Source organism: Heterocephalus glaber, unplaced genomic scaffold, assembly GCF_053883595.1.
Source record: "Heterocephalus glaber isolate CG9 unplaced genomic scaffold, H.glaber_assembly_v1.0 deba00000942, whole genome shotgun sequence".
Taxonomy (NCBI): domain Eukaryota; kingdom Metazoa; phylum Chordata; class Mammalia; order Rodentia; family Bathyergidae; genus Heterocephalus; species Heterocephalus glaber.
Window position 1 is genome coordinate 5,139,577 of NW_028258174.1, and position 14,276 is coordinate 5,153,852.

At 42.5% G+C, this 14,276-nt stretch overlaps 1 non-coding gene and 1 pseudogene across 1 annotated transcript; both read left to right on the forward strand.

Annotated features, from left to right (window-relative positions):
- Positions 1-239: 239 nt before the first annotated feature.
- LOC101716645 (optineurin pseudogene) lies at positions 240-6,579 on the forward strand (annotated as a pseudogene).
- Positions 6,580-6,954: 375 nt separating this feature from the next.
- Positions 6,955-7,060, forward strand: LOC147828714 (U6 spliceosomal RNA). Its single transcript, XR_015450341.1, has one exon. It is a non-coding gene; the product is annotated as a U6 spliceosomal RNA (small nuclear RNA).
- The last annotated feature ends 7,216 nt before the right edge of the window (positions 7,061-14,276 follow it).

The following is a 14,276-nucleotide window of genomic DNA, read 5'->3' on the forward strand; positions in this document are numbered from 1 at the left end:
CCTGTAGCAGGGCAGGATGCCAGGGCAACTACATCCGTTTTTCAAAATGAAGATGAAAAGAACAACACCCTCCTCTCAAGAGGAGAATTACAAAGAATTACACCCTCCTCTCAAGGGTGTAAAAGCAACCTAAGGATCAAAATCAACTCAGCAGAAGACTAACAGAGGACAGAGAAAATTAGCAATGTCAGCGAGGACAAACAGGAGATGGTAGACTGTGGAGGCTAACTCTGAGGACCATGGAGTTCCAGACCAAAATAGAAATGGAGATGAGGTTCCCAAAATGGGCAAGGTGAGGAAAAATAAACTTCACTTTGCATGACTTCTGAATGAAGATATGTTAGGCGAGATGATGGAGGTGGAATTCTTCAAAATTATGTTCATTCCTTTGATTTAATAAAGTTATCCTTCTGCAAAACAAAACCCAACCCCTCCCTGCCAAAAAGCTGCTCCCTCCCTAAAAGCCACACACAGGCTCTGACACCTGGCTGCTCCAGGGCTGTGAGCTCATCTCGCTGACCTGTTCCCACCCTGAGGAGCAGATCCTAAGAAATCTGTGCTCGGGCCTGGGATGTAGCTCAGTGGCGCTGCACCTGCCTTGCAAGTGCAAGGTCCCGAGTTCAATCCCTGATACCGAAAAAAAGAAATCTATGCTTGCACTTCTATTTCTGTGTACCCTGCGCAATTCCAAAAACATAGGACAGTCACAACCCTGACAGCAAAGCCAAGTTTCTGGGAGTGAGAGAGGTGATAGGCAAGGCCTGAAGAGCAAACAGATGCGCTTGGTTGGAATGTGAAAAAGAGGCTTGTGGGGCTGGGGATTTAGCTCAGTGGTTCTGCTGCCTGCCTTGCTAGCACAAGGTCCTGAGTTTGATCCCTGGTACCAAAAAAAAAAAAAGAAGCTTGATAAGGTATGGTTGGTTCTGTTACAAGTCAAACTGTCATAAAAAATTAAAATATTTGTGACACTCTAAGCTATCAGGTTTTGTTTTTGTTTCCCCTCGGTGCTGTAGACTGAACCAAGGGCCTGGAGACACAAGTTCTCTCACTGAGCCACACTCCCAGTCCTGGCAGTTTTGTTCCTAGAACTTCTACTCCCTGTCTTGAAATATATTGATGATAAAATATTCATTCTATAAGACCAAGCCATGATGCCATCAATATGATAAAGCAAAATGATACAGGCAATGTCAGGAAGGGAAAGGAGTGCAGAGACCTCTCTTCCAACTCTCCAGTTCAACCCTTCATAATAGGTGAGCAGGTAGAGCTCCTGGCTAAGGTTAAAACACAGATACACCAGACAAGGCCTACGCCTCATGGAGGAACAGTCCATCAAGTCCTTGTGTTCACCACCCTCTCTGGATTGCATGATCAGTAGGAAACCTTTCAGGAATCAAACTTATTTAGACAGAAGAAAAGATAAAGGAACTATACACAGAAGACATTGAAATGAAGGTTGGAAAGTTAAGACCTGGATTAGGGCAGTGGCCAAGGAAAATTGGAGGAGAGATTAAGAAACATTCTAGGGGCTGGGGATTTAGCTCAGTGGCACCACCCCTGCCTTGAAAGCGCAAGGTCCTGAGTTCGATCCCTGGTACCAAAAAAAGAGAGAAACATTCAAACCAAGTGTGGTAGCACAGGCCTGTAGTCCCAGCCCTCTGGGAGGCTGAAGTAGAAGGGTCACAAGTTTGATCCCATTCTGGGAAACTGAGTGATTTAACCAGAACCTTTCTCAAAAAGAAATGAGCCGGGTGTGGTGGCACACACCTGTAATCTCAACATTCCGGAGGCTGAGGCAGGAGGATCTCTGCAAGTTCAAGACCAGCCTGGGCTACATAGTGAGATAGTGAGATCTTGTCTCAAAAAAAGACCACAAAAACAAAAAAACACAACCACCCTGAGAGAGAGAGAGAGAGAGAGAGAGAGAGAGAGAGAGAGAGAGAGAGGGCTCAGTGGCTCAATTCCCAATATCACACAAAAGAAAGAGAAAGACAGACAGACAGACAGAAAGGAAAGAAGGAAAGAAAGAAAGAGAGAGAAAGAAAGAAAGGGGTCAGGTGGGGATTTAGCTCAGTGGTTTTGCTGCCTGCCTTGCAAGCACAAGGTTCTGAGGAATTTGATCTCCGGTACAAAAAAAAAAAAGAAAGAAAGAAAAGGAAGAGAAAAGGATGGTACATTTGGGTATGTAGCACAATGCAAAGACCCTGAGTTCAAACCCTAATCCAGAAAGAAAGAAAGTAAATTAATTTGAGGCCAATCTGGGCATCTTTGCAAGAACTTGTTTCAAAATAAAATAAAAAGGGCTGTGATGTAGGTCTGTGCAAAGGCCCTGGGTTCAATTCCCAATATGAGAGAGGGGGTGAGGGTGAGGGCAAGGGTGAGGGAGGAAAAATATCCCCAACTGTAAACTCAAGTGTCAGTTTGCCAGTGCAAGTGGGAGTTTGGTACACACACACACACACACACACACACACACACACACACACGTCATTCTTTACAAGATGAAAAAGTTCTGGAAATTTGTTGAATACACTTAATAAAACTATCTAAGATAATACACTTTTGGGGTTTGTTTTGTTTAAAACAAGGTCTTGCTATGTAGCTCAGGCTGGCCTTGAACCCACAGTGATCCTCCAGTCTCAGTCTCCCAAGTGTTGGGATTACAGGCGTGTACCATCACACCTGGCAATACATTTAAAAAACAATTTTTTGTGTGTGTGGGGTTGAGACATGGTCATGCTATGTAGTTCAGACTGGCCTTGAATTCCCTATGTAGCCTAGACTGGCCTTGAACTCATGGGGATCCTCCTGTCTCAGCCTCCCAAGTGCTGGGATTATAGGCATCTGCCACCATGTCCAGCTGTTACTTTTAAAAAAGAATTTAAAAGCTGGGTATGATGATGCATGCCTGTAATGCCAGCACTATGAGAGGCTGAGGCAAGATGACTGCAAGTTGGAGCCCAGCATGGGCAACCTAGCCACTTATGAGATCCTGTCTCAAAATAAAAAATAATAGAAAAATACTGGGGATGTAGCTCAGTGTAAAGGCCAGTACTTAGGGGAAAAACAAAGGTTGCGTGAAAGTTTAAATTAATAAAAGGAAATAGGGGCCGGGGATTTAGCTCAGTGGTTCCGGCGGCTGCCTCGCAAGTGCAAGGTCCCAAGTTTGATCCCCAGTACCAAAAAAGAAAAAAAGATGACTATTTATCATCATCATTAAAAAAAAATGGAAATAGGTGCTACACCAAGCCAATTCTTGCCCAGTGTCCTTTGGAACTGCATCAGCTTTTCATGCCTTAGGAACACAGATTTATTCAGGCCACCTCAAGTACTGGGATGTCTATTCAAGGACACTCATGAGAACAGGGAGGTAAGAACATCACAGGAACCCAGGAATTTCAGTAGAGCAGGACTCGAGTTGGAAGGAAGAGAAACATGGAAGTGAAGATTCCATGCACAGTAAGGGCTGGCTTAGCTAAGGTGTCACTGAGCTGCAGGAGATGTGAGGCTCTCCAGCCATGAGGGTGTGTGACATCATCCCTCTCTGTCCCTGTGACTCCATCGACCACCTCATTTGGTCATGGCTTCTGCTTACTCATAATCTTTCTATAGCTGACTTTTTCTTCTTTTCTCACAATCAACAAATTCTCTCTGTAGATGAAAGGAGAAAGAAAAACATTTGCCTGGCTTAGCTCTGTTTTCAAACTTAAATGTGTAACTGGAATCACCTGGAGATCTGGAACCACAAATTGTTGGGTCTTTCCCATGGTTTCTAATGTAGCAGTCTTGGGGAGGGCTTGAGAATTTGCTCTTCTTGTTTTGTTTGTGTGTTTGTTTTGAAACAGGGTCTCACTATATAGCCCAAGCAGGCTTCAAACTCACAATCCTGCTTTGGCCTCCAGAGCAGAATTCAGGAGCACACCACCTTGCACCCTCAGGATTTGCATTTTTCGCAGGTAATGCTGACTACATGATCTGGGAATCACACTTGAGAAGCACTGGCCTAGTTAGTCATCCTTTATATGTTTGGACAGAGTTAACTGGGGCAAGCTCCCTCATGTTGCCAAAACCATACTTCTGAACTGACTCTCAGGCTCTTAATAGGAGGGTTTTTTTTTTTTTTTCAACTTTCTTCTGTTATTGGCCTCCTTTTTTGGGCAGGTACCCAAGTCTTATTTCTTTTGGAACTGGAATGTCTCTGACACCTCCTTTCCTTTTCCTTAGTCACTGCTGTGGACAAGAGTACAATGAAAACACTTCATTGCAGACAGTAGGACAATGAGAACAGTTCTCACACATGGGCCCTGGGTATATGCCTGACAACCAACATTCAAGAAGCCCAAACACAAACTTTCCCAGGAACACAACCTCGCTCTGTGGTCTGTTGCCCTGCACAACCAAGGATGGAGTCAGCAGCGGCCCACATCAGACCCACCCCATCCACACCCTGACAGGCATCCCCTCTGCTAGCCTTACCACCTTGCTGCCTCTGACTTCAGCCAGCTCCTTCCGCACTCACTGCATTCTTGGTAAATTCTTTTACTGTCCTTATCTCTGGCCTTCCATACGCAGCCACCAAGCCCAGCAATGCCTTGCTCAGGGCTTCCTTCCCCATACCTGAAAGTCTATAGAGAGACCCCCATATGGACAGTTGCCAACTCACCTTTTCCATGACAGCCCTCAAATGCTGTGTGGTTCCCCTGTTGCCTCCTTTTGGTTATCACATTTGACTGCATCTTTGGAACACCTCTAAACATTTTGGTTTTAAGTCAATAATAATTAAATGTTTGTTTTTCCACATTGATTTCTTTCTCTTTTTTTTAACCACAATCTGTAACCCTTTCCTTTGAGAAACTCACTTCTCTGAAACCTCATAGTACCAGATTTTGGGAAAGAGGTTTGCCTTTTTAAAATTTTTCAATAAAGAGGATTCTGCAGCCAGGTGCAGTAGCACATGCTTATAATTCCAGCACTATGGAGGGCTGAGGCAGGAGGATTGGAAATTTGAGTACAGCCTGGGCAATTTAGTGACTAAGTGAAACCCTGTCTCAAAATACAGAATAAAAAGGGTAGGGGATATAGTTCAGTGAAAAGGCCTTGGGATCAATCCCCAGTACTGCCAAAAATAAAAAAGAATCTGCAATTGGAGTACCATGGCTACATTTCAACTACAAGCACATAGTTCTACCCAACTTTATATCTAGAAGCTTAAATCAGGGTCCACAGCCAACCTTGACATTGATGTCTTTATGCTAGTTTCTCTTCAGGTTGTTCTTATTTCTTAAAACAACATAAACAAAACCATTAACCGCTTTCCTTCTCCTTCTCCTCCTTCCCTTCCTCCTCTTTCTTCTTCCCAGTAATGAGGATTGAACCCAGGGTTTGATGCATATTAGGCAAGCTTTATTCCACTGAGCTACAGCTCTAGCCCTTTATTTTATTTTATATTCTTTTATTTTGTTTGGAGACAGGATCTCACTAAGTTGCCCAGGCTGGCCTTGAACTTGTGATCTTTTCTGCCTCAGCCTCTCAAGTAGCTGGGATTACAGAATTTCAGAGTTTGAAAAGAAAGTAAATGATCACTCTGAGATTGAGACCCAGATAGAGGGGAACACAGAAAAGAGAATGAAGAAGAGAAAGACACAGAGACTACTGGAAGTGAAGTGGAAATGTTGAACCTTCAGATGACATCCCTATTTAAGGAGCTTCAGAAGGCTCATACAAAACTCAGTGAAGCTAAGCTAATGAAGAAGACACTTCAAGAAAAGTGCCAGGCCCTTGAAAGGAAAAATTCTGCAACTCCGTCAGAGTTGAGTGAAAAGCAAGAGCTGGTGTATAATAATAATAAGTTAGAGCTCCAAGTTGAGAGCATGCAGTCAGAAATCAAGATGGAGCAAGCAAAAACTGAAGAAGAAAAGTCCAAGTTAGCCATTCTGCAGTTAACACACAATAAGCTTCTTCAAGAACATACTAATGCATTGATGACAATTGAGGAACAAGGAAAGAGTCAGAAAAGATGGATAAGGCGGTGCTGTGGGAACTAAATGAAAAACTAGAGCTGGCAGAGAGGGCCCTGGCCTCCAAGCAGCTTCAGATGGATGAGATGAAGCAGGCTATTGCCAAGCAGGAGGAGGACCTGGACACCACTGCAGTGCTCAGGGCTCAGATGGAGGTTTACTGTGCTGATTTTCATGCTGAAAGAGCAGCAAGAGAGAAGATTCATGAAGAAAGGGAGCAACTGGCATTGCAGCTCCCAATTTTGCTGAGAGAGAACAACGCTTTTGAAGATGATGGCAGGCAGTCCCTGATGGAAATGCAGAGCTGGCATGGGGTGAGAACCGGTGACCCTGACCAGCAGGCTGACCTTGTTCAAAGAGGAGCTGACAATAGGAACTGGCAGGAACAGCAAACCTGGAGCATTCCGATCCATTCTTGCCCCAAGTGTGGGGAGGTCCTGCCTGACATAGACACCTTACAGATCCATGTCATGGACTGCATCATTAAGCATGTTATCTCCCCAAACTCTTGGTAAATGTCAGGTTTCTTCCTCCAAGACCTGTACTTTTGTCTTACTTGTTTTCTCTCAAATATTTTGCCTCATTATGCTTGTTTTAGGAGAAAGAAAGTGCATCTATTCTAAAAAAGAAAACTTCGTGTATTTCCCATAAAATCACAAAATAGAATACTCAATTACCATCCTTTGGGGAAAAAAAAACCTCATTAACCAGTCATCCAGGCTTTTTCTGGTTTTTTTCTTTTATTTTTTTTTTATCATCCAGGCTCTTAATCACTGTAATTTGGGTCTTTTCCCTTCCTTGAGTCTCCTCTTCTTTCTTTTTAGTTCATTCTTCTCCACTGAATAAGAAGCCATGTCTGACAGGTGCTCTGACATATCACAGGGCCACCGGCACCCATCACTTGTCCAATTCCGAATGTCACCATGCTGTTCCAAGCTTAATTTACTTGTGCTTATGCATGCTAAAACTGGAACTAGGCAGAAAAGACTAGCATTGCCCCTGGAGAGGGAGATACACAGATATGTGAAGCTTTCCATAATTTTTGTATTTTTTGCTGTATATTGTTAAAGAGCAAAATAAAAGATGTTATGAAATAGGAGACAGATCCTCTGCAAATGGGGAAGTAGAGATGGAAGAGGAAGGAAGGGAGGGCAAGGGGAAGTAAAAAGAATCAAGATGTGTCATGTACATGTGCCACAGCCGCACAATGACTGCCATCATTGTATATGGCACAAATGAACGAGTAGACAGAAAAATTACTTTGAACAGTTTTTCTCAAACTTTCCCACAGAAGTACTTCCAAAGTATGAACTGCTTTCTTTAGAATTCAAGGTCCTCAAAAAATGATCGTTTATCTTATTTTTACTCCCCCCCCGCATTAAGTTTATCGGTACATTTTAGGTATAAAATACACTTACATACATCATTGGGATCTTGTACCATTACATGAGTATCTTGGTTCTTATTTTTTTTCCCCTTCCCCTGCCCTCCCTTCACCCCCTCCATCCTTCCCTATTTGCAAAAATTTTGTTTCCATTTCTTTCCTTTTCTCATATTTTTTCCCCTTTTTCCTTTCCCCTACCTCTCCCACTTCCCTTGCTCCTTTAGACCTTTTCTTCCTATTACACAATATCAATTATACATTTTTAAATTACAATATCAAGATCTAGGAGACATTACCACAGACTTTACAGAATTTAAAAGGATATAGAAAGCATATTTCAAAAATCTGTTTTGAAATAAATTTGACAACTTCTAAGAAGTACCTTGGAAGACAAATTAATGAAACTAACTCTGGAGGAAATATAAAATTTGAATGGCACCTATTAAAGAAAGTATATTCTTAGCTTGAAAACTTACCTATATGACAACAACAGGCTCATATACATTTTAACTGATAAATTAGGGCCAGGGATTTAGCTCAGTGGTTCTGGCGCCTGCCTCGAAAGCGCAAGGTCCCCAGTTCGATCCCCGGTACCAAAAAAAACCAACCAAACAAACAAAAAACCCCACAAAAAACCTGATAAATTATATCAAACATTTAAAGCAGAAAAAAGAAGGAACACTTCTCCCCTCGTTTTAGGAAATCAACCTTGTGCTAATCCTAAAACAGGGCAAAGATAATAGAAGAAAAAAGTATGAACATAGATAGAAATTTGTTTAACAAAACAAACTATTAGAAGTCAGATCTGGCAGTATGTAGAAAGTGGTTTTGTTATAGGGATGGCAGTGTTGGTTCAGCATTGGAAGATCCACCCCCAAAAGTCATCATTTTAACACAGGAAAGGAAAAAGCCATATGATCCTGTCACTAGTTGGAGAAAAAGTGTTGGACTAAATTCCACAGCTGTTCATGGTAAAAGCTATCAGGAGACTAGAAGTAGAACAGAACCTTCTCAACAGATTAAAGACATGTACTCCATACTTCCAGTAAGAATGCCTTATATGAATGGAGAAAATACAATGCTTTCTCCTTAAGGTGGGGAACAAGGGCAGATATGCTTACTCTTTATCTGTCCATTAAACTTTGAAACCTAGGCCCAACCAAAAGAGTCTGGAAATAAAATGACATTTATTTTTACTTTTTGTTATTATACTGGGGCTTGAACCCAGGGCCTTTGCACTGAACCACATCTCTAGCCTTTTTATTATTTCTTATTTTGAGACAGGATCTTGCTAAGTTCCCAGGTGGGGCTCAGGCTTGTCAGCCTCCTGCTTCAGCCTGCCAGTCAGTCTTATTCCTAATATTGTCACTTTCCAGAGACTTGAGATCCATGGTATGTTCTCAATACATAACTGAATCTATTAGTTAATGATTTTTTTTGTTTTTTTGTTTTTGTACCAGGGATCAAACTCAGGACCTTGCACTTTCGAGGCAGGCGGTAGCACCACTGAGCTAAATCCCTGGCCGATGATGTTTATTTTTACTGTCATCCAGAACAGTGGTTTTCAGTGTGCTCTCCAGACCAAGGCTTTAGCTTCCCCTGGGAAATGTTAGAAATACACATTTTCGGACTTGTCCTACACCAGGCTTGCTGCATCATGAGATCTGAACCACAACTGTCCTCCAGGGGACTCTGATATGGCCTAAGTTGGAGAACCTCAGGTCTTGCATTTAGTTTTCAGATCTAAAACAGAATAAGGTAAAGATTGAAGAGAAGAAAAAAAAGGCCGGGGATTTAGCTCAGTGGTTCCAGTGCCTGCCTCAAAAGCGCAAGGTCCTGAGTTCAATCCCCAGTACTAAAAAAAAAAGAAAGAAAGAAAGAAAAAAGACCTTGTTGTTGAATGGAAAATCAACTATTATGTAAGTGTAAAATGTTCATTTTAAAAATAAAATGTTAATACTACAGCATCTTTTACTAAAATTCTGCTAAGTATATTTTCATACAGACTTCTTTAATTTGGATAGCATGCTATAAAGAACAAGAGCAGATTAAATATTTTTAACTCATTTGTCTCCTCCTAGTGGCAGAATTTTAAATAGTGAGCCACTTGTGATTCTCAGAAATGTCTGAATTCCCTCATGATTCCTTTTATTAACAACAATTAAGTTAATTGGCCCTCCCCACCAGATTACAGATTTTTCTCTGCTGGCTCCAAGGGGGCTGCAGAAACTCACGGGATTTGTCTTTTACACAGTTTTTAACATCTGACTTGTAAATTTTCTCATTTTGTTATCTACAACTTCTTAGCAACACAAATTCACTACTCAACATATTTTGAAATGATTTTCCTTCCCTTACAGGATTGCAGCAACACCCAGGGGTCTGTCCTTTACTCATGATTGCTTCCTCTCTTGAAATGCCCAAGAGCCACACAGGGTCCAGGGCGTGTCCAGCCACCAAATCTGCTTTTAGGGAGCTCTGTGTGCCCACAGACTCCTGGGTCATAGTGGATCAGGGTATGAACAGCTCCTTGACTCTTATACCAACCTGACAAAGTCTAAATGTTTACAAGACTTTATTGATTTGCCATGATTATTTATGGAGACACTAATGTCCTGTCTCCCTTCCGAGATGTTAGCTGGGCCCTTTGTAATCCTTTATCAGGGATGTTTAAAAGTGGAAAGCTGAAGTTACTTGGAACACCATGCCTTCTCCTGTTTTTTGTTTTGCTTTTCTTTCGTATTCAAAACAAAGCTTAGGGCCTTTGCTTTGATCTACACTCCCTCCCCTTTTACTGGGACTACAGATGTGCACAGCACACCTGGGTGGATTTTATAAAATTTTACTTTATGTTTTGATCTTCTTTTCCCCCTCAGTAATGGGGATCGAACTCAGGACTTTGAATATTTTTTTTTTTTGGTACCGGGGATTGAACTCGGGTCCTTGCGCTTGCGCAGCAGGCGGCAAAACCACTGAGGTAAATCCCTGGCCGGACTTTGCACTTTTGAGGCAGGTGCAGTGCCACTGAGCTAAATCCCAGCCCATTTTTTTGATCTTCTTGAGAATAGGGTCTGGCTGTGCAGTTTAGGCTGGCCTTTAACTCACTTTGAGCTCAGGCTGGCCTGGAACTTGCAGTGATCTTCCTGCCTCAGCCTCTCAAGTGCTGGGATTACAGGCCTGGCCTGTTTTCTAAATCATAACACTATTCAAATCTTGCCGTGCAGAAATGTGGCTGACCCAGTTGTATTAGGTGTGCCAGTCCACAGTTCTTTGTCTTCCTATCAGCTCTGTCTGGGATGGATGATCAGCCTCATTCCTTTGACCCTAACTAGTCTGAGGCAAGGATTGGCATCTCTACCAACTCAGTCTTCCTGCTTCCTCAGAAAAGACAAGAGTAGGGTGTAGAAGTCAAATAAGTTTCCTAATTTTCTAAATCTCAATTCCCTAATGTGAAAAATGGAAGTTAGTAGAAGGGCTGATATTTAGCTTGTGTGCACAGTTCCTCAGCTGGACATGGTCGTGCATGCCTGTAATCCCAGCACTTGGGAGGCTGAGGCAAGAGGATCACTGCAACTAGGAGGCCAGCCTGGGCTACACAGTAATTTCAGGGTCAGCCTGAAATACAGTGGGAGATTGTCTCAAAAACAATACAAAACCAGAAAAAAACCCAAAGAAATAAACAAAGCAAATCCCCTGAGCCCTTAGTTCACTCCAGGCCCCACCAAGATCCAGCTTTCTTAGAACTCTACCACAGCATGACCGAGTGGCTCTGCCCTATCAGTTAGCTGTTAAATATTTCTAACATCATTCTTGGGTTTTTGAGTCAGGGTCTTAGTATGTATAGCCCAGGCAAGCCTCAAACTTGGAATCCTCCTGGCTCAGCCTCCAGAATGCTATGGCCACAGGTGTGCGCCACCACACCCAGCTTCTAACATTGTTCTTCATAATAATTACCTTTTGAGATTGTCATGAGTCTTGAAGTAGGTTCATTCAGTTAAAGCAGGCCAATACCACTTGAACCTTACCGAATGTCCCCTTCTCAGATATGTGTCCATAGTTAAGCCATCTTTGGATCTGGAACCAAATCACACTTCTAATCTGAGGCTTCACAGGATATTAGCCTGATCTGACTGGATCTTCAAAGATTTTCTCTTCCTGTTTACTGTAAAACAAACTGCTTTTAGTCTTTCCCTCAATCTAGCAGCTTTATTAAGATCAAGGGCTGGGGATGCAGCTCAGCTGTAGAGTACATCCTTCGCATACCCAGGATCTGAGTTCAATCCCCAGCCACACACACACACACACGCACGCAAATGCAAGCACCAAGATATAAATTATGTACCATACAATTCACTATTTAAAAATACGCACAGGGCAACTTGTCATGGTGGTGCATGCCTGTAATCCCAGCATTTGGGAGGCTGAGGTGGGAGGATCACAAAGAGTTCAAGGGCAGCTTGAATTATATGGTGAGAGCGTCTTAAAAAAAAAAACAAAAAAAAAACAGGGCCGGGGACTTAGCTCAGTGGTGCCACACCTGCCTTGAAAGTGCAAGGTCCTGAGGTCCTGAGTTCGATCCCCCATACTGAAAAATACACACACACACACGTGTATGTGTATATATATATGTGTATATGTATATATATATATACATATATATATGCATATATGTATATATATGGGCCAGGTGTGGTGGCACATGCCATAAACCCAGTGCTCTAGGAGCCTGAGCCAGGAGGATCACAAATTGGAGTCCAACCTGGGTGTGGTGGATTGATTAATGGTCAACTCATAATGCCCAGCTGAACTGAATCAGCATAGTCTGGGCATGGAGGATCCACCTGAAGACTGTTATCAATAGCCATAAAAAGAGAACTGGAGGGGAAGATCTTGGCCTGTTGATTTGCTAGGAGAATCTTGCTGCAGATAGTTTTCCTGATGCAAACTAGGCTGTTCTTGGAGGGGGAGCTCGGGACCTTGCTGTCACTGGGAATGGCTGTTTTCATCAGGGGAGCTCTGACCTTTACCGTGAGCATCACTTCCTGGCTCCAATGTGGATCCTTCAGCTTGGTGGCAGAAATCCTTTATCTCATCAGTGTAGGTTTTCTGGCTTCCACCACTGGCCTTTGGGCCTTCCAGGTGCAGATCCTGAATATGCACAAGCATGAGACATTGCATGGGGTCTAGGCCATTGGCTGGACTTGAGGACATTGCCTTGGACTCTAGGCCTTCAGCTGGACTTGTGTGGGAAACTGCTGGGATCTAGGCCCTCAGTTGAATCCTTTGGGCTTCTAGTGTGTGGTTAATCTCTTGCACTCGTTTGCATTTGACTCTCTGGGTAATTATAAAAGAACCTTATAAATTACGTGTCCTGTATTTAATGTATTCCCTTGGTGAATCCTTCTGATTACAACACTGGGCAGCTCAGTGACTTAGAAGACCCTGTCTCAAAATTTAAAAAGGGCTGGGGATGTAGCTCAGTGTGAATGCCCTGGGTTCAATTCCCAGTACCACAAAACCAATCAAACAAAACAGGGTTGGAGATGTAGCTCAGGGTTAGAGAGCTTGCCTACAGGACCTGGATTCAATCCCCAGCACTGTAAAAGTAAGTTATTTAGGGGCTGGGGATTTAGCTCAGTGGTCCCGCCACCTGCCTCGAAAGCTCAAGGACCCGAGTTTGATCCCCGGTTCCAAAACAAACTAACTACTGAACTGTATATTTTATTTAATTTTTGTTTCTATATATTTTTTAGTTTTTTGTTTGTTTTGAGGCAGGGTCTCACTACGTAGTTCAGGCTGGCCTTGAACTGCAGGCGATCCTCTGAGTGCTGGGATTATAAGCATGTGCCAACAAATTCTGTATACCCATATTTCTGTAAATATATAGAATATTTCTAAAAGAATACACAAGAAAGTAGTAAAAATATATAAAAATGGCTGCCTTGGGGGACAAGGATAGTAGGCTTTCTTTTCATTCTATATCTCCCCAACTTTTTAAATGTTGGGCACTGAACCCAAGGCCTCACACATGGTAAACATGTACTCTACTACTGGGCTCCAATCTCTATATCCTTTGTAAATCACTAAATTCATAAAATCCAAACACTAATAATCATGTCTAGAAGTATGAGGCTTGTCTATTTGAATGGAATATCCTGAATTTTCATACTGACCTTGTAAGACACACATTTTCATTCCTGAAGACTGTTCCCTTAGCTTTGTCTTTTTTTAAAGAAATTTATCCTTAAACATCCAACAGGGTCCAAGACACCACTTCAGTCTAGTTGTAGGTGGCTAAAGATATTGTGGCAGGAAATCCAAATGTTTAAACAAGAGTTACCATCAAGAGTCACCATCACCTCTGCGCAAGAACAGCTTTTTTCTTTTCTCAGTGCTGAGGATCAAACCGAACTTGCTGAACCACAGACCCAGAGGGAACAGCTTGCTTTTTTGCAGCACCCCCTGCTTTTGGTGGTGGGGTCTCCACAAAGAGATACATCCCCTACCTTGTTTAAATTTTGAGATAGTCTGACTAAATCCCTAAATTGCTCGGGCTGGGATTGTGTGCCATCCCACCTGGCTAATTTGTTTTGTTGAGACTGAGACTCACTATGTGATCCTGGGTGACCCTGACCTTGCTCTGTAGCTCAGGCTGGTTTTGTAATCCCTATCCTTTTACTCCAGCTGCCTGCTCCCAATGCTGGGATTATAGGCATGCCCCACCATGCCCAGCCTGAGCACATTTATGCTCAAAAAGTTTTGTGTATGGAGAAGTCTAGAAGGATACAAACCAAAAAAATTTTTTAAAGCATAATGCTATTTTAAAAATAAAATGTACTAGTAAGATTCACTGCACATAAAACAGTATATGCCAA